This window comes from Sorex fumeus, unplaced genomic scaffold, assembly GCF_029834395.1.
Source record: "Sorex fumeus unplaced genomic scaffold, SorFum_2.1 ptg000037l, whole genome shotgun sequence".
Lineage (NCBI taxonomy): Eukaryota > Metazoa > Chordata > Mammalia > Eulipotyphla > Soricidae > Sorex > Sorex fumeus.
The window spans coordinates 29,993,179-30,014,763 of NW_026606094.1; the positions used below are offsets into that span (position 1 = coordinate 29,993,179).

Genomic DNA, 21,585 nt, shown 5'->3' on the forward strand with positions numbered 1-21,585 from the left:
GAAAACACAGCAATGCAATATGGCCTTTGCAACATTATCATGTCTACTGAAGATTGCTTATAACAAAATACAGGTAAAGGGAGAGGTGTATGGGGAAAGCTGGGGTTTAATAATAGATTTAACAAAGTAAAGAGACATACAGAGTAACTTTTTTTTCAAAGTTTCTAGAATGGGGCTGGAGCAACAGCACAGCGCCATTCTAGGTAGGGTGTTTGCTTTGCGTGCAGCCAGCCCAGCCGAGCTGGGTTCAATTCCTCCGCCCCTTTTGGAGAGCCCGGCAAGCTACCGAGAATATCTCGTCCACATGGCAAATCCTGGCAAGCTACCCGTGACATATTCAGTATGCCAAACACAGTAACAACAAGTCTCAAAATGGAGACATTACTGGGCCCACTCAAGAAAATTGATGAACAATGGGATGGCAGTGACAGTGACAGAATGGGATGTTAGAATACAGAGCCTTGAGAAAGACAGTCATAAAAATCTTTATATTCATCAATATTTATTCTAATCAGAAACACCCCAGGTCTGTGGACATTAACACAGATTTTTTTAAGGCAAGACAAATATAATGTGTTTAACTGTAAGAAAAACACATGGGCGCATTGATTATTGGGCAATATCATGGCACAGAAGAGGGAGAGCAAAGCTGTAAGAATAGGATTTAGGAATACACACCCAAGCAACTGGAAGAGGTTTAGATATAGAGATAGAGAAAATAGTGGGTTCAAAAAATTGTAAGTGAGCATAAAAGGCTTTTTGTTCATGAAATAAAGGATAATAGACTTCTATGATGTTCATGTCTACTATACATAGTGTTTTAGTCACTATTTAATTTCTTGCATAAGCAAATATCCAAAATCTAAGTGTTAAATAACTGTTTGCTAGAGGCAACAGTAAGAAAGAAAGAACAAAGGAAGTAGAACAAGAAAGAAAAAGACTTACTGGAAGGGAATAAACAAGTGAACAAGTAGTTAATCTATTTATGCCTTTTTTATCTGCAAAATGAAAACTGCTGTGAAAGTTATCAGAAATATATAAACAGTACATAATTGAGGTGTTCAATGTGTTGGCAGTACTCCAGGGAAGCTAAAAATTATCATCTTCCTTGTTATCATTATCATTACTTTGTGGAGCACTTATTACCAAGGTATGTCAGACTTTGGCTTGCTTTGGCCAACTAATAGAACCAGAGATTATCAGATGATCTCTCTATCAACCCACTTCTGTTCAGCCTTCTGACACTAAGAATTCAGTCCTTCCAAATTTACTAATATCTTTAGTTACAAGTGCAATGAGCAGTTTCTCACTTATACTTTATTTACTCAAGTACTCACTATTTTTGATTAAACATTACTTTTGGAAACCCCCTTCCTTTCTGGCATTCATATCAATATTACTCTTTGTATTTCTCCTATATTTTTCCTTTACAAAGTTTCCTTTCCTAGCTTGCAACCCAAAGTATGGAATTCTCCAGGTTCAAAATAAAAAATTGGATGTATTATTTTAACTGAAAGATTGAAATTTAATTATTTTTAAGAAAAGAAAAGAGAATGAAATAACAGCTAATATTGCTGGAAGAGAAAAGTCTAGAAATTTTTTTTGCATCTGTCAATGGTCTAAATATAAAGACATCTAACTTTCACAAGCAGGATCAATAATACTTTTCACTAAAAGAAGTGATAAAATTTTATTCCTTTACAACTTACTAATTAATAAACATATTTCTTTCTTGAGAAGGTATACTCTCTCATTCTTGGTGGTACTTGAACCTTTTGAATGGCTAAATTATTGTTTACAATTTTAAAAAATTGATGAGGATCTGAAGGCAAGTATGCATATTTTAGTTGAAAAGTTTTAATCCCATTGCTAATAGCCCTTAGGAAGAATTTTGCAAATTCTATACTACTTTCATACTATAACTGCTGTTAAGATAAGTTTCCATGTTATTTCAGAACACTAAGTAGAAAAAAGCTAATCTAAAATACTAAAAATAATTCTAGCTAACCTGAAGAGATTATAGGCAACTTATTAAAAAATACATTTTTGTGTGTTTAGTAATAATCCATAAAATTCAATGAATCCAGGCTTGAAATATACACACATATGGTACTAGTGAACTAACCCAATTTTTACTGACAAGAACAGGTGTCTGTAGGTAGGTCAATGAAAGTCATTGTGAGCCAGGGAAATTTTCCAAGCATATGAACCTTAATTTGTAGACACTTGTACTATAAGATAGCAATGGGCACGTATAGATTTTATGTAGTGCGTGTGTCATGTTCCTGATCTACGGAGCATGAGGTTCACCTTGCACATATGCTTTTTCAAGCCATGTGCTGTGAACAGATGCATTTCATTATGAGAAATCCTTTAGGCTGTTCTTTGGAGAAGTTGCTGTTTTAAACATTTGTAGTTGTCCCATATGGCACAGACAAGGAGATAAATATGAAAAGATGTAAGACTATTAGAGAAAAAGTCTTTAAAGTTATTTTGCCTAACTGTAGAAAGTCTGAGATTTCTTTCAGACCATCAACATCTTAGGAAATAGATTCTTTTCTGAAAAAGAAATTGAACAGCTCTTTAGGAAAAGGACCCAAAATGTAAGGAATAAAATGAAAGAAAAATATAAGTCATCCTTGATGATGATTGCGCTGCTAAACTTTCAGTTGATATGTCTGCCAGCCCCACTATCATTCAGTTAAATCATCAAAGCATCCCACCTCCATCATAATACCTCTCACTCCACCTTGCAACTTTCTTGAGGAATCCAACCGCTACCATTCTTTGTTCCAGTTTGGCCTATACACCTTATTCATAAACTCACAGCTCCAAAACTGCCTTTAGAAAACAGAACTTGCAGCACAAATTGTTTATGTGGATGTTTCCATTCATAGGATCAACACTTAATTATTTATTTGACTTTAGTAACCCACACAGACTTGTTTTTGTTCACTCTTTCTTAACTTTCTCTTGACTATTCATATCCTCCATCCCAGTGAAGTAGAATTAGTTAAGACCTCTGTGCCTCGAACCTGCTTAACTTCCCCTTTTCATGAGTTTTTTCTTTTACCTTTTTGAGCAGCTTCAGCATTTTACAGAAACTATTCTTTACACATTGTCTAACTGGCCTCTGGTTTATGCTCCATTTCAATTATAAATATAACATGTATCACATTGAACTGAAATCACAGACTTTATTTCTTTAGAAAGATATCTAGGTGTAATATAGATAGTGGAGGGTTTAAGACAGTTGCATTCCACATGGCCAAACCCCACTTCTATTTCCAATACTGTTCCCCGAGCATAACAAGGAGTAATACCAGAATACAGAGCCAGAAGTAGTCTCTAAGCACTGCAGTCTGTGGCTTCAAAATAAGAGAGAGTGAGAGAGAGAAATAATTAAGGAGAAAAGAGAGATCTGATTATATAGTCCTTTCTTTTTGCATGGAAGTGTTCAGTTAGGTCTAGATGTGAGTACAAACTTGAATCCAGCAGAGGCTTTACAATCAGTGAATGGGTCAAGCCAAACTTGTCCCAAAGGGAATATAAGTGAATGTGTATGTGTGTCTAGACAATCTACCTTATCTGAATTACATCATCTTACAAATAATTATAATGTTGTGAGTATACAAAAGAAGTATTAGAAAAAGCTCTCAACCTGGCTTTTAGCTTTAGAAGAGATGCTACTACAATTGAGAGTGAATGAGGAAAACTGGTTGGGATTTAAATTATGAGTATTAGGTGGGAGGCATCTAGAACTTACAGAAGGCAAAGTAAGTGCTGGACCTGGTTCTGACTGTTTTACACTGGTAAGTCACTTCAAACTTATGCTGCAGAGACAGAATCTGGATATAAGGACTGTGTATAGAGACATGGCAGAGTGGGGAGAGGGGCCTAAATCCCACTCCCATGTAGTGGCCTGGGAATGAAGCAGCCCCAACTGCAACCCACAAATATGCCACTAGAATATAAAACTAATAGGCATTGATCTAGATGATGCAGTTTTTTCCAAATTTACAAAAATGCACAGAATAAGTCATTGGCATCTTTAGAAGTAGGCTATTTTTATTCTCTGCTTATAAAAGAGTAAAATGAAGCACAAAGACAAGGAAGAATATACCTATGCACAGCAGGTAGGTGATAGTGATGTAATTCAATCTTAAGATTCACACATATTATCGTGGTGGCAGGCTACATCCAGCTATGTGTTTGTAGTGCTTTATCCATACTAGCTCATAAGTGCTGAATTTTACATGGTTAACTCACTTAATCCTCACAATAACCCTTGAGGAACCCATAGCACACAGAGCAATGCCTCAGCCTCTTATCCTAAGAGATGGTGCTTTGTAAGACTGTGCCCTGGTGAGAACAGAGTCAAAGAGACACTTCAGTGATCAGAACTAATTGGCTAATTGATATGCTTCAGACATCTTGCCAAGCAAAAGAGAGTTTAATTAAAACAAAATATTATCTGTAGCACTGGGAGTTAAACTAGTGGGACCTAAGGAAAGTAAGTCAGAACTGAAATTAATAAATATCTAGAAGTCTGCAACAATATATCTTAGGGTATTATTATCAAAGGGAGGTTTATTTGATAAAGAAGAAAAAATTTGCAGATGTAAGTAGGCATATGATATAGGCAGCATCTCACTTTTAAAGATACTGTTATTCTCACTATTGAGAATGACTTACTCAATAGTGTTGAAACAACTGGTTTGGCATTTAAAAAATTAAAGTTTTTCTCTTGTTATTGTGAAAAGATATAACCAAACTATTATGCATTATATTGCAATTTTAATAAGAGAAATTAAAAACAAGTTAAATGAGAAAATAAGCTGATAATTTCTCAGAATTAACAGTTATACTTAAAATACTTTTAATTTTAAATAAAATCATATATATAGTCTTCCTATATAAGTATAATTAAAAAAATTGTATATATTTCAGATGTGCAATATAATGAATTGCTATCTGTTTAAATTGAAAACCATTTTCTTTGAAAGAAAAAATATAACCAATATAAAAAAAGCTCTAAATAAATATGCTCTCTTTTTATTATTTATCAATAAAACAGATCTCTAGAGGAATACATAAGACAATGATTTATTTGATTTTTTTTCTGGGAAAAGTAATGATGCAGAGGAACGTAGGTAAGACTTTATACTGCTTACCTAATTTGGGCTGTATGTTACATATTCAAACAAAACAAGACCTCGTTTTGACAATAAAACCTTGTTGTAGGGTGACATTAGACCACTTATTAAATTTTCAGAGACTAGTTTTCTTAACTATAAAATAATGAGAGAACTCAATGGGAGAAGCACATGCTTTTTATGTCAGAGGCCCTGATTTCAGTTCCCTGGTATCACATGGTCCTCTGAGAACCACCAAGAGCAACCCGAGAGCACAAAGTCAGGAGTAGCTCTGTAGGATGACATTGCTTTGTCTTTCCTCCATAAGGAGCTTAGGTTTATCTGGTTATACCCATTACAGTGCTCCTGAGGCATTTCCATTCCATTGTGTTTATCTGTAAATTCTTCCCTATGCTCTCTTCCACAAACAGTTAATCAGTTTTCCCCTAATCAGACTCTGTTTGTAAGGTTAGATTCCTCAGAAATCTATGACTTTATATGTATGAGTGAAATATTGCCTTTCTCCTCTCCTTATACCTTATGAACAGTTTACTTTAAAGCAATGTCCTTTTTGTATGGATACAGGAAGACTGTTAACATTATGCTTTGTAACTTAGGATTTAATTGGCTTTGAATATTATTCACTCCCGGGCATCTACTTTCTCGACTTAAGCCTCAGTTGCCCTTAGTTCCTAACACCCCAAAAGCAGGGTCCTGACGAGGGACTGAATGGACCCAGGGCAGGCAAGCGGTGAGCTACCCTGGCATCGAAATGGGCCAGGCCAAAGTGCCACGATTCTTAACTATAAGTTAAGAGTTTGATCATAGACAAATGCTGTCATGATCCAAAAGTAACGACAAGACTAGGACCCTGCTAGGGGTGGGAAAGACTATCTGGCCTGAGCACTGTAGTCTGAGATCGAGATGGCCCTAGGAGGGCAATTCTATAAGTTTAAGATAGTTCTTACTGTATACATACAAAATAATTTATATTATATATGCTTATATGCTTGTCAGATAAGGAGAGGAGAAACACACCCATGGGATTCCGCTCTAGGGTGGGTCGTCCTGCTGAGAGAGGATCTGTCCTAGGAGCGGCTTTCCCTGAGGGAAAGAATTCTACCCCTATTGATTGTGACCACACCTATGTGTAATTGTTACCCCAATCCCTCATCCAGAGAGATATAATGGGACCGTAGAATGGGCAAGGCAGAGGCAGTCAGAGAAGAGAGACTGGTATGGATGGAGAGAGGATTGGAATAAACTGTGATTAAGACCAACCAGCCTGGCCCTCGTTCCTTCCCTTGCCTGCCCATCAGCATCGACCTCCCTGGGGTGGGGGAAGCGGGGTGAGACTACCTGACATAGGCAGCAGGAGAGATAGAGCCACCGCTGCTGTGCTGTGCCCCTTTTTTGAGTTTACACATAGCTCCTGAGCACCATTGGTTGTCGACCCAAAATGAAAAATAAATGATTATAATCCCTATCTCACTGGCTTTTATAAAATTCAATAAAGTCCCTACTACAACGCATAACTTGGCAGATGAGCACCAGAGTTCTTCTCCATAACTTTCTTTTCTCAAAGGGTACAAACTCCAATAACTATGGTTCAGATGGAAAATATAATTTATGAATTAGATTCAATTAAAGACATTAAGGAGTGTTTCAGACTGAGTGCTTTAAATTGTTATATGTTCGTATGTGAAGTCTAAATTACACACACATATATATGTTTTAATACTATACTAGAGTATAATGCTGGTTGATCTTTTGTCATACTTTTTTTACATAGTATTTGCATTTCATAAAATTATGCCATGTACAATACCTGTTTCAAACAAGTGAATAAGCATTGCTGACCATTGGAATAAAAATAATTATTTTCAAATAGGTCTAGAATAACTTACTTGAAGTTGAATTGTTTAATATTACTGGGTTTGATTTTTCACAGAAAAATAAAGTGTCTGTGAAAATATATGTTAGTGATGGTAAGGCCAAAACAGGAAGGTTAAAAGTGAAGAATGCATGAAACATTTTGGGTCTTTCTTTCTGTGACAGATTTGATGAAGACAGCACCGCTATTTGCAGCTAATAAATCTGATTGAGATGAAGTCAGGAAGAGAGTGTCATAGTGAAGCCAAGTCAGAAGGTTAATAATGACGAAAAAAAAAAAGTCACACATAGTTGGGCAGGAGAATGGTCAAAAACTCTAAGAAAAGAATGTCAGGGAATGGCTTCAGATTTAGTATAGTGTTGAATTTATCTTTCTTGTCTAAACAGATGTCCTATTATGTGTAATTCAGGTTAAATAATAAACTAATTACTACTAATTCTCAATTCTCTACGGAATTTCAGGTTTGTAGCAGACCGGGATAGATTTGACTCATAATATAGATTCATTGTATTATAAACACTTATGCCCACTGAAGATTAAGCACAACTTCTGTTAATTTCTGTATAAAGTTACAGAGAGACATAAAGAGTAAAGTAACTGATCAATATTTTTGAAACACCCTTTAAATAGAACCATTGAAGTTAAGGATCAAATAGAGAATGAAGTGTTACATTATTATTTTTTATTATTCTGTGAAACACCTTCCTAAATGCTAGACAGCAGAATCCACAAATGAGACCAACTCCATGATGCAATTCTTTTCTTTAATCAAGAAATGAGAAAGTGGTGCTACATAAATACACATCCCAACTGAAAAATCACCCTATAGACCATATCAATGAGGAAGGTATTTATTTCTTTGCTTTAACATCATTCCTGGTAAGAAAGCCTTCACAGCGCTTGTTTTGGCAGCACTTAAACAAAAACTAGAATAAATCAGAGAAGATTACCCCTTGCACAAATATGACATGCAACTTAATGAAGTACCCCATTTTTATGCTGGCACTGGTACTGAGTGTGGAGTTGGAACATTGTAAGCTTGAAAATTTTATTATTAACAGGATTCTAAATCAAACGTGTCTAAATTAAAACATATTGTAAGTCATCATGACTAAAAAAAAAATTTGGAAGAAAAAAATAGTACTGTAGCACTGTCCACTGTCGCACTGTCCTGTTGCTCATCGATTTGCTCGAGCGGGCCCCAGTAACATCTCCATTGTGAGACTTGCTGTTATTGTTGTTGGCATATCGAGTACACCACGGGTATTTTGCCAGGCTCTGCCTTGCGAGCAGGATACTCTCTATAGCTTGCCAAGCTCTCCAAGAGGGGCAGAGGAATCAAACCCGGGGAGGCAAATGCCCTACCTGCTGTGCTATTATTCTAACAGAAGAAAAAAAAAATAAAAAAATTTTGATCATTCTGATCATTCCACATACGAAGGTTCTCACACCTTCTTAATAAGACTTTTTGAATTTAATGACTCCAGTTGAAAATATAATTTACTTTGCCTCTTCTAATTATTTTTGGGGGTGTTAAGGGAATTTATACTCAGTGGTGCTTCGGAGACTATGTGGTGATGAAACCCAAGGCTCCTACCAGCAAAACACGCACTCCAGCTCTCTGCACTATTTCCCTAGCTCCTCTATTTTCTTTGTCTTTTTGTGGTGGGGGTTGGTGGTGAGGACAGGATCAAACCTAGGGTCTCGCCACTAGTAGAACTGAACAAGAAAAAAACCTCCAACCCTATTTAAAAAATGGGGGAAAGAAATGAACAGAAGCTTCCTCAAAAAAGAAATACAAATGACCAAAAGGCACATGAAAAAATGCTCTACAATGCTAATCATAAGGGAGATGCAAATGAAAACAACAGTGGGATATCAACTCACACCACAGAGACTAGCACACATCAAAAAGAATGAGAACAACCAGTGCTAGTGAGGATGTGGGGAGAAAGAAACTCTCTTTCATTGTTGGTGGGAATGTCAACTGGTCCACCTGTAGAATAACATTTGTTTGTCCTTTCTCCCTGGCTGCAGGGTGCTTAGGATTATTGAGTTACATCCATCACGGTGCTCCTGAGGCACTCCCACTCCTCTGTATTTATCTTTAACATCTTTTCTGTTGCTCTGCTTCCCCAACCAGTCAATCATCTTTGTCCCCAAATCAGACTCTGTTGACTTGTAAGGTTAGATCCTAAGGACTATGGGTTTGTATTTGTAAGTGAAATAATGCTTTTCTCTTTTCCTTATGTCCTTTGCATAGTTACTTTAGAGCAATGTCCTTTTTGTATAGACACAGAAAGACAGTTAATGCTGTTTTTTAACTTGGGAGTTAATTGACTCAGAATAATTACTCCTGGACATCTGTTTACTCGACTTAAGCCTCAGTTGTCCTTAGTTCCTAGCACTCCAAAAGCAGGGTCCTGATGAGGGACTGGACAGTCCCAGGGAAAGCTGTGAGCTACCCTGCCATCGAAATTGGCCAGGCCAAAGTGCCGTAATACTTAACTATAAGTTTTGAGTAAGGTCATGGACAAATTCTGTCATAATCCAAAGAATATCAACTGGACAAGGACCCTGCTTAGAGTTAGAAAGGGCTTATCTAGTCTAAGACCTGTAGTCTGAGACATATAGTGAGATGTCCCCAGGAGAGCCGCCCTATAAGCTTAATGTATCACTTATTGTGTCCATTGTCACTGTCACTGTCCTCCCATTGTTCATCAAATTGCTCGAGCGGGCCTAGTAACATCTCCATTGGAGACTTTGTTGTTACTGTATTTGGCATATCGAATACATCACGGGTAGCTTGGCAGGCTTTGCCATGCGGACGGGATGCTCTCGGCAGCTTGCCAGGCTCTCCGAGAGGGGCGGAGGAATCAAACTCGGGTCGGCCATGTTGGCTGCGTACAAGGCAAACGCCCTACCGCTGTGCTATCGCTCCAGCCCATTGTTTCCATAAAAAATGAATAATATTATTAAGTAGAACTAAGATGAATGTTTAAATGGTTGCTGGACAAAGGAAAGGAGGAATGTACCCCTAGATGGTATTTCGCCCTTAGACAGGTCATCTTGCTGGATGAGTATTTGTCCTAGAAGAAGCTTCCCCTGGGGGAAGGACTTTACATCCGTTGATTGCACGACAGCACCTATGTGTAACCGCTACTCCAATTCCTCATGATTTGGGATATAACTAAGGCTGTAAGAGTGGGCAGGAGGGGGAGAATTGAGGAAAATAAGGAAGAGAGAAGTGAGAGTGATAGAGGAGGAATACAGGAGTGAGTGAGACTGGAAGGACGCAGAAGGAGATGAGATGGGAATAAACTGACACTGATAACCAACCAGCCTGGCCCTGGTTTCCTCCTTTGTCAGCCCACTGCCATCATCCATTTGGGGTGGGGGAAGCTGTCGAGACCACCAAAAGTGGGCTGCCATTGCTTTAAATTCTTATTTTGAATACCCATAGCCCTTTTGGAAAACAATATGGGCATTCCTTAAAAAACTAGAAATTGAGCTTCCATATGACCCTGCAATACCACTTTTGGGAATATACTTTGAGGATGCATAAAAGGGACAACAGAAACAACTTCTATACCTCTATGTTCATTGCAGCACTGTTCTCAATAGCCAGAATCTGGAAACAATCCAAATGCCCAAAAACAAATGACTTATTAAAGAAACTTTGGCACATCTACACAATGGAATACTACACAGCTGTTAGAAAAGATGAAGTCATGAAATTTGCTTATAAGTGGATGTTTATGGAGAGTATCATGCTAAAGTGAAATGAGTCAGAAAAAGAAAGGCAGATATAGAATGACTACTTAGGATTTTGCCACTAGTAGAACTGTACAAGAAAGAAACCTCCAGTCCCATCAAAAAATGGGGGAAAGAAATGAACAGCAGCTTTCTCAAAAAAGAAATACAAATGGCCAAAAAGCACATGAAGAAAAAATGCTCTACAATGCTAATCATAAGGGAGATGCAAATGAAAACAACAATGAGATATTATATCACACCACAGAGACTGGTACACATCAAAAAGAACAAGAACAACCAGTGCTGGTGTGGATGTGGGGAGAAATTTGTGGAATATAAAATGTCATAATATGAGACTATTACCAAGGATAGTAGAGTCAAGGCCAGGAAGATTGCTCCACAGTTGGAAGCTTGCCTTATAGCTGGGGGAGAAGGCAGCTGAGATAGACAAGGGATTACTAAGTCAATGACGGTTGGAGGGATCACTCAGGATGGGAGATGTGTGCTGAAAGTAGATAAAGCACCAAACATGATGGTATTACCTGTATTGCATATAATAATACCCGTAAGTAGGGAGAAAGTAAGAGGAAAATTGTCTGCCATAGAGGCAGGTGGAGGGATGGGATGTGGTGGTGGGGAGGGAGAATAGGACCATTGATGGTGGAAAATGTACTGGTGGAGGGATGGGTGTTCAATCATTTTATGCCTGAAACTCAAACATGAAAACTTTATAAGTGTAGCTCACGGCAATTCAAAAAAAAAGAAAAGAAAAGAAAAACAAACCTAGGATCTTGCACATGAAAAGCAAGTGGTTTATCACTGAGCCTTATCCTAGCTCTTCTCCCAAATACTTTTTAAGAGATGTTCATTTCTCAATAGCAGAGCTTGCTTGTCTGGAGCCTATTAGTATGGCTCCTATATAGGAAAATTTGCTTGTATTGACTTTGGTTCTTTTCCATCTCTTCCTCATCTCATCTTTTCTGGTCACTTCTTTTTGTGATTTTTGCATGTACAGTTTCCTATACCTAATACCTACCATGGTGCTTTTAAACTAAGGAGAAGCCAAAGAGTCATGTTGAAAATATCTAACGTTGTGGATGCATTCAGTCTTTCTCCTCTGATATCCCTCAGGCCCTGTGACTGTACTATTTTGGCATTGAAAATCCAAAGTCCATGTTTGTCTGATTATGGAAACTACCTTCAGGAACATTAAAAACATCTCTCTAACCCAGTCCACTAGCCACCCTGTTGTCATGACACATTGTGTTGGCATGACATATTGTTGTTGTTCTAAACAAAACAACTAAAAGGAATGATCATTACTCCCTCTTAGTAGGAAAAAATTTCACATTTTTTTAACTCACCCTACTGTGGAATTTGTCATTTGAATCTAGGACATTCATTAAACAACAGAAACTATGTTTGATCAGCACTGCTTAGCTTAAAAAGTAAAATCAACAGGAAACTGGGACAGAATAATGTGATAAATTGGTTAAAACATATTAATAAGAATTAATATAGTATTCTCTAGTGATTTGAGGATTATGGATGAAAGATTATGGAAATAATTTAAAGGGTCCTGTAATTTGTCCTTAATTGACTAAAATTACTGAATATAATTTGTCTTGATGCAACATAATAAAAAAGTGTTGTAGATCATTTGGGCATATGATTGTAAAAAAAACCAATATAATTCTTCTTTAGATGTTACAAAGAATATGTGGATTTGTAAAACAATTTGATCAGCCACTAAAATTACTGCTTCCAGACAAAACAGAGAAACTTGGATAAATAATCATAATAAGAGGACTGAATTTTCCAATAGATAGACAATCTTTTTTTTTCCCTTTATTTTATTTATTTATTTTTTTACAGTTGTAGGTTTACATTTTTTTGTGCTTTGGTTTCAATTATACAATGATCAGATACCCATCCCTCCACCAGTGCCCATTTTCCACCACCATGGATAATATCCCTCCCACTCCCATCCCCCCATCCCCCCTGTCTCTGTGGCAGGGCAATCCCCTGTGTTCTCTCTCTCCTTTTGGGTGTTGTGGTCTGCAAAAGAGGCATTGAGTGGCAAACATGTTCAGTCCATAGTCTACTTTCGACATGCATCTCCCCTCCTGGGAGGATCCTCCAAACATCCTTTATTTGGTGCTCCCTTCTCTAGATAGACAATCTTTATATGTTGGCCTAACACCGTGGGTCAATTAGGAAGGGTTTATTGTATAAAATACTTCACAAAGAAGTCAACTTTACAGTCAGGTTTGGTATTTGTGAGAGGGGTAGAGGAACTGAACTCGGCGCGGCCAGACTGGCTGCACGCAAGGCAAACGCCCTACCACTGTGCTATCACATGAAATTATCATAAGATAAATATAAATATGTCTTTGAGGTAAGCCTTTAAAGTAGGACCAACCAATAAGGGCCAGAGTAATAGTAGAGTGATTATGGCATTTGCCTTCAACATAGCTGATGGTGATTTGGTCTTAGGTACCCCATATGTTCAGGAATGATCCCTGAGCACAAAACCAGAAATAAGTCCTGATCACCTCAGGCATGGCTCCAAAGCTAAAACAATCAAAATAAAAACAAAAAAAAGTAAAGTATGACCAATAAAAGTATCACTATCTATGGGGAAAAAAAGGAATTCTCAGCAAGTTTGAACCACAGAGTTTCTTTGGAAAGGTCCAAACATTCATTAAATAATCATTTGTGCAATAACAAATTATTAAGATTCTCTATTTTCTGTGGTAGAGCTAAATACTTGCCTCTGGCCTAAACTTTTTGCTTGGATGGCATATATCACGGACTCACTTATGAGTGAAAAACTTCTACTGCTTTTTTTAAGAGTAATTGTGTTTATTGACTTTATTTCATTAAAAAGGCCACAAAGAAGATGATATTATATCTTGCTCTTTTTATAGAAGAAAGTATCTGAACTTTCAGTGATACTATCAAAACAATTAGAATAGAGTGGGAAATGATATAAATGAAGCAATATTAGCCTAGATTTTATTTTCTAGGCCATTTTAAGTTTTCTAAGTATACTAGAATAATGAGCTGATTATAAGTTTCCTTCTCTATAAAATGATAGGCATTATATATCTCATTGCACTAATATGGAAGTTAAATGTGATAACATGCTAGTACTTTGCACACACTACTTACTAATTGTGGTATCAATTCATAAAAGTAATATAATAAAAATATAAATGGTAGTGTTTATAATAAAACAATGTCAAATTAAATCTTGGGATTTTAATTATTAATTTTAAAGAAAAATTTAAAATATTTTTACTTATTTAGACGTATATTGTAGTCTAAGGAAAAACTGTTAGAAAGAAATAATTTTTCTTAATAAGAGAAATCACTTATGTAACATTTGTTAAATTCTAGACACTGTTCAATGCACTTTATATGTTTCAATACATTCAATCTTCATAAGTAACCTATGAAGAAGATACATTTTTCTCTCTTTATAAATGCAGATACCAAGGTACCTATAAGTGCAATAACTTGTCCAGTTTCTGTTACTGGCATAACCAAGATGAAAATCCACGGACTAGAACATACCCAAATTCTTATATATTAACCTATAAGATTTTGAAACTGTACTCAAATCGCTTGAGTTATTCAAACAGAGCATCATCATTTTATCTTTTCAAATCATCACCATATTTTGCTGCTTTTACAAATTTGCTTTCTAGGTAAAATTCAGCAAAATATATACACACATATTCATATATTTATCAAAATTTGTGTGTCATAATTAGTTAAAAAATAACTTATTTTTTCCACAAGATTTGTTTGTGAATTTAAATACATTTATCATACACAACATTGGGATAGATCTCAAGAAAAATCCAACAACTTTCATGACAGCACAAATGCAGACAACAAGGACTATAGAAGCAAGGAGAAGCTAATAATATTTACAGAATCTATCTTGCCTTGTAGCAGTAATAGAGTGAATTTAATAAGGAGAAACTTTTCACACAAAGTTTTAGTTTTAAAAGTTTTAATAGGAGAAAATTTTTCTTTGAAGGACAGTCTATTGCCCTTGAAGCAAGCTAAGCATTTAATAAGTTCAAGACAGCTTTTATCATCCTTTAGGGAATACTGTATTTTTAAGAATTGCAGGTACCATGTGTGCTGAATGATAGTAGCAAATGGTAACCATAATACCATTCCACTTAATAGGATGTTTAAATCCAACAGAATGTTGGGAGAGCACTAAAAGCATTCTTCTAAGTATGAATTCCCAAGTTGTACAATAACGCTAAACAGCATAATCTTAAACATATGCTGTTCTCATTTTCTATTTTAATAGCTACAGAAGTACTGAGGCTTTACATCTTGTAGGAGAGAAGTAGTGAGCATTATAAATCCCTGGAACTCATGATGGTTACTTATCCTAGGCTTTTGTCTCATGCCTAGTGGCTGTGTAACAGGGAGAAAGACAGAAATAAAAGGCAAAGGATTCTCATTATAGTTGTACCAGCAACTCAATTTGGCAAATTATTATACCTCTCTAGTTCTTGATCACTAAATGTGTATCAACTTTTTAGTATTTAATGGGCTGGTTATTTGGATAAAATTTGATATCCGTGACAATTATTTAGAAAATATAATTATCTTGTAAGCAATGACAGCAAAGCAGCTGTGGTATAATTTAACAGAATCTGAAGTAGGAACTCAATTGTCCTTGGATTGCTACCTTATAGTCCCATTACTTAGTTATTCTTCAACAAATTCTATGCTTCTTGTTTTGAACCATAACTACGTTTTTCATGCTTTATGATATTCATTCCTAAGATAATAAAATATATGTGTTGAATTTTGGATGGCATTCAAGAACCTATCTCTAATATCCTATAAATTTATAGAAACATTTATTCTCTTTATCTCACTATTATTATCAATTTTCACACACATACATACACAATTACATAATTCTCTATGATCTCCCCCCAAAATATTCATCTCAATTCATGAGAAAAACATTTTTTTTCTGATCTCTTTTTTGGCTTATGCCTTCAAGCATAGCGGGAGATTACCTCCCATGCAGTCAACACTGGTTCAGTTTTTGGCACTGCAGATGGTTGCCATGAGTGATCTCTGAGCATAGAACCAATGACAACCCTGAAAACTGTTGAGTGTGGACCCCAAAGAAAATAATAAAATAAAATAAAATAAAATAAAATGACAAAGAGGACAGAGGAGAAAACACAAATGTTTTATATGAGTCTTCAAGTTTGATCACAGGTATTATTGTCTGCCCCACTCCCCCACCTCCAGCACTGTTAGGAGTGAGCCCCCTTTCCTGAACACTATTGGGGAAGATATCCAAGCAAAAACTTGGCACAAAAGTTAATTTTACAAAGTACTCTCTCCCTTATTTACCCAGTTCCACTTATTATGTCATTTTTCTATGTGCCCCAAATGATTTCTATATACATGTAGATACATATACCCAAACACTATATTTCTCATATATGAATGTAATGATTGATATTTGGAGATCAAAACACAACATGTCTTCAACCTCTATTAGTCCAAATAATCTCACAAATAAAAACTCTAAGTCAGAAGCTATTAAATGAAAAAGCCCACAAGATAAGGAGGAAGGAAAATAGGAAAGGGAATGAGATATGTTAAATAAGCTCTTTGATCAAACAATACATAAAGGTGAACTAGCCATGAAACAGCTAAAGTCCTCTCAAAACTCAGTGCTTTTTTTATTATCAGGGAAATAACTACACATATCATTTTTATCATACATAATCTGATAGCACCATCAACCCAAGCTTACAATTTATAAAGGTTTTGTCACGCCTTCTCCAGATGGAATCCCAGTGACCATGAGCTTCTACAAGCATGGCTCTGGCATGTGGGTACCAGGACATTTTTTCAGAACCACAATGGGGCCGCTTACGCGCCCAGGGACATTTCATTATATGCAAAGTGATCACTGGAAAGTAAATCATCCAACATTTCTCCCTGAAAGTCAGGCTTGACTCTTTTGCAAACCACAATACCCAAAAGGAGAGAAAGAACAAAGGGGAATACCCTGCCACAGAGGCAGGGTGGGATGGGGGGATGGAGTTTGGGAGGGATACTGGGATCCGTGGTGGTGGGAAATGGGCACTGGTGGAGGGATGGGTCATTGTATAATTGAAACCCAAGCACAAAATTTGTAAGTCTACAACTGTACCTCATGGTGTCTCACCAATAAAAACTTAAAAAAAAGGGTTTTGTACATACAGTTCCATACATTGGTACTGTAGAGAATAAACCAATGAAATTCTTTTTTAAGAAAATAAAAGAACAAACAAATAATGCCATGGGTCTAGTCATTTACCTAGAATGTGGGCTTTTTCTCAATAAGCTTTTTAATAGCATGTGTTGATTTTACATATTATGAGTTGTGTGAAGATAAAGAATCTACATAATAGTACAGTAGTATAAGAAATAGGATTACAGTATAGTTAGACTCTTGAAAAAGTCAGGATGAGGGATGGAGAAAAACTACAGCGGGTAGGGAGCTTGCCATACACCTGACTGAGCTTGGTTTGATTCCAAACAACACTTACGTTCCCTGCCCTCCTCCAGGAGTGATCCCTATGCACAGAATTAGCAGCAGCAGATGTGGACCCAAACAACAAAAACCACTATCAACAGAACTGAAAACTGAGGAGGAAGAGGGGGAAGTACCGAGGAATAATGGAGGGGCATCTTGAAACACTGGCAGAGGGATTGGCATAGTAGCTCTGTAACTATAAACCAGTGACTTCCAGAGTGGTTTTAACTGATAACTCAATGAAAATTAACTAAAATTAAATTTAAAAAATAAAAAACTTATAAATCTTAGTTTCAGAATTTTGTACAAAGCAAATTGCAAAATTATGTGGAAAAGAGAATTAATATGACATAGTCCCAGTCAATGATTTTCTAATTGAGTTCAATATGAAAGTTATCAAGGATTACCAAGCTCATATTATTAGATAAAGTAATTGCTAAATCACACATTCAAAATTTGAAGTGAGATATATAAATTTTAATAAGCCTCCACCAGCCTTCCATTTCCAGGGCCCAGATTCTTGTAAAAAATAAATCATGCTTTCAGTGGAATAAGAATGGTGAGTGGACAAATCAAATGAGGGACTGTTAGCCAATACAGTTAGTAGTGAAGACATAAATCTTTAATTGAATAATGAAAAAAACAGATGAGACATTTTTTCCACAAAATGTAGACAATATGTATTAAATTTTCATCAAGACAAAGAAAATGCAAACCTCTTCTTATTTAAAATTCACTAAAGATACTGAATGAGCTAAATATTTTGTTGTCAAAAAATAACCAGTTACCAATGGTGGTGGTGGCAAATCCCAAGCCTCACGGGACAGGGGAGGAGTGGGACCTTCTCCTCCCCCACCCCCATGGGACTCTGAGATGACACCACATCCGGCCACCATCTACTTAAGCTCCCACATGGCCACAATCCAGAGTCACACAAATGAATCTCAGACCCAAGCAACTTGCTGAAAAGATGGTCCCAGACTTTGCAATAACCCGTATCCACTGGGCTGCTCCAGACAGGGGGCAGGTTCTGTCCCTCCACCTGCCCTCTAGGAGCTCTGGTGGTCGCCATTTTCTAGAAGTCAGCGAGAAGCTCCAACTAAAAAGTGGCGGCAAATCCCAAGCCTCATGGGACAGGGGAAGAATGGGCCCTTCTCCTTCCCCTGCACCAATGGGACTCTGATATGATGCCACATCTGGCCGCCGTTTACTTAAGCTCCCACATGGCCACAATCCAAAGACATATAAGCAAATCTTGGACCTGAGCAGCTTGCTGCAGCAATCTCTTCAGATCCTAATTATTAAAAGTTTAGAATTCCTAGAGCGCATGGCAGCTCTTGTGGCCATGCGACATATTGTATCCATAATAAGCAATACAAAACACATTGACTAGCATTGCATTTTCAGCAGGTATGAGGGGTAGTGGGACTGGTCTCAAAATATCGAAGGTAACTAAAATAGAGAAAGAGAGTATTGTGCAAATTGTCTGCCACACAGGCTGGGGGAGTGTGGAATGGGTGTGTGTGGGGGCGGATACTGGGGATTTTGGTGATGGAAAACCGGCACTGGTGAAGTGATGGGTGTTTGATGACTGTATGATCAACGCTCAAACATTTAAGTTTTGTTACTATACCTCACAGTGAATCAATAAAATAAATAAATAAATAAATAATAATAATAAGGAATTCAAAATGCTCATGGTTCTTTAAGTTATATGCTTATCTATTTATTGGATGGTAATTTTATCAGGTGCTTCCTCACTATGGGGATTTAAACTCATATTCTCATAGTTTAATATCATACCAACATTTAAAATAGCAAATTGGTATTTGAAACTCTTCAACATTTGTCTTATGTAATATCCAAGTATGCCTTATACCTGAATCTTGCATTAAAAACAGACATTAACAATTAGAGAGGACTATAGAAACAGTAAAATAACAACAATTGGTAATTTTCCCCAGAAAGAGAAATGAAATTAAGTGTGATATAAATCATAACTTTTAATATAAGGATAAAAATTCCAAGGTTATGTTAAATATGAAAGCAGAGTGAGTGAATAGCTAGATGATACCTAATTAAGCACATTGAAGGGGGAAAGAAAGCAAATCTTAAAGAAAGCAAATCTTACAAATTTCATAACAATTACTTCCTTGCATAAAAAACTTTACAGGTGAAAATACAGACCAAAGATTAAAAGAACAAATGTGAGATTAATATAAGATAAGGAAAGGCTAGTTTTTATGTCTTTTACAGGAAATTTAAAAAAGAAAAATAATATAACGAGTATAGACCTATTTGGAGTAGAAATGGAGGACAAAGCTATCGAAAATTACCTATGTGATAATAGCGGGATGGAAATGAACCTAAGGGAGTACTAAGGAACAAATAGAACACTTAACTCTTATTTATAGTAGAAGGCAGAATTTATCAGCGTTGAAGGGAAAAATTCTGAGTCATCAGCATATAGATGGGAGATAAAGCCTTGGGAATGAGAACAACAACCCAAGGAGAAAAGGAAGAGAGAAAAGAGAGGTCAACAAATATTTAGGCAATTCAACAAAAATCGTTGAATATATTAGAATGATTGCACATGCTCAAATACCCTTTGACCAGTTCTTCCTCAAACATGTTTGCTGCTGAGTCTTTTCCCTGGTGAAATCGATATTTCCTCACACCAGCATTAAATGTTATGATTTAGAAGAATTGAGTAGATTATCTTTTCACTTAACTTGTTTTTTGAAGAATGGGATCAGGTTCTGAATTTATTTGCATTTTTCAAGGTTCATAGTACAAATCTACAAGCAGAGCTGTGATCCTATAAATATTTGTCAGAGGGATCAACTTCCTTCATTTGCATGTAGGTAATTTATAGTAACACTGTAGCACTGTCCTCTGGTTGTTCATCGATTTGCTCCAGCGGACACCAATAATGTCTCCATTGTGAGACTTGTTACTTCCCCCCCCCCCCCCCTGCATATCAAATATGGCTTGGGGAGCTTGCCAGGCTTTGCTGTTTGGGTGAAATACTCTCAATAGCTTGCCAGGCTCTCCAAGAGGTCGGAGGAATTGAACCCCAATTGGCACATGCAAGGCAAATGCCCTATCTGCTGTGCTATCTAGTAAAAGGTGTAAAATGACATGTGAATGATTTGAGAACTAGAATCCAAGGCAAAAGCCTGCTTTAAAAAAATGATAAAATAGACTAAAACAGTATTGTAAAAGTGAGAACAGTTTCAAAGAAAAGATTTGGATGTGCAAACAAGTTTCAGGATAGAAGGAACTCATAAAAGTACAATACGTTGAAAAGATTTTTAAATGAAAGCAAATATTAAAAACCTATATCACAATCATGATCATCCTGTTGTTCGTCGATTTCCTCGAGCAGGCACCAGTAACGTCTCCTTCTTCCTAGCCCTGAGATTTTAAAAGAGCCATTTCAGTGCTCTTTCAGGATTAGGAGAATGAGACCTATCATTGTTACTAGTATTTGGCATATTGAATACGACACAGGAAGTTTGCCGGACTCTGCTGTGCGGGCTGGATACTTTTTGGTAGAAAACCTATATAAAATGTCAATATTTAGTTCTATAGGGAAAGCAACTGAAAATATAAAATCTTTGGTTTATAATTTGCTAGTATGAAACTCCAGCACAAGTGTCACCAATGAAATTTCACTTTGATTTATATTGCTGGTTTGAAGTGGGGGGCTTGGAAATAGTGGCTCTAAATATATTTGGTTTCCTTACATGATTTTGGTCTCAAAATACCAAACACTGCTTGCCTTCTTTGATCTGAACACATCAATTTAGCTTTATTTATTTATTTTTTTGTGGGGGTAGGGTGAGGGTCACACCCAGTGATGCTCAGGGTTTAGTTCTGGCTCTACACTCAGGGATCATGCCTGGTAGGGCTCAAAGGACCATATGAAGGACTATGCATCAAACCTAGGAGGGCTGCACACATGTTGTAAAGAGCCCTGCCTGCTACAATATCACTTCTGCCCCATGGTGACATCATTTTAAGCTCAATTTATTTCCACAAAGAGTGCATAAAATTTTGAGCCCTTGGAAATACAGTTCCTTGAAGACACTAGTTTTTAACAGCTACATGTATGGCCTTTGAGTACTGATGGGTGAGCATAAAATATATCATTAGACATATATTGTAACAGATTCTATAAAATGCTTTGTGGTTAGACCACAATCATACAT

General features: G+C 36.6%; 1 protein-coding gene and 1 non-coding gene across 12 annotated transcripts in view; one reads left to right on the forward strand and one right to left on the reverse strand.

Annotated features, from left to right (window-relative positions):
• The window catches only part of MAGI2 (membrane associated guanylate kinase, WW and PDZ domain containing 2), a 1,504,283-nt gene that overhangs the window by 455,537 nt on the left and 1,027,161 nt on the right, over positions 1 to 21,585 (reverse strand). The window lies entirely within an intron of this gene.
• LOC130027861 (U6 spliceosomal RNA) lies at positions 7,926 to 8,027 on the forward strand. Its single transcript, XR_008793080.1, has one exon. It is a non-coding gene; the product is annotated as a U6 spliceosomal RNA (small nuclear RNA).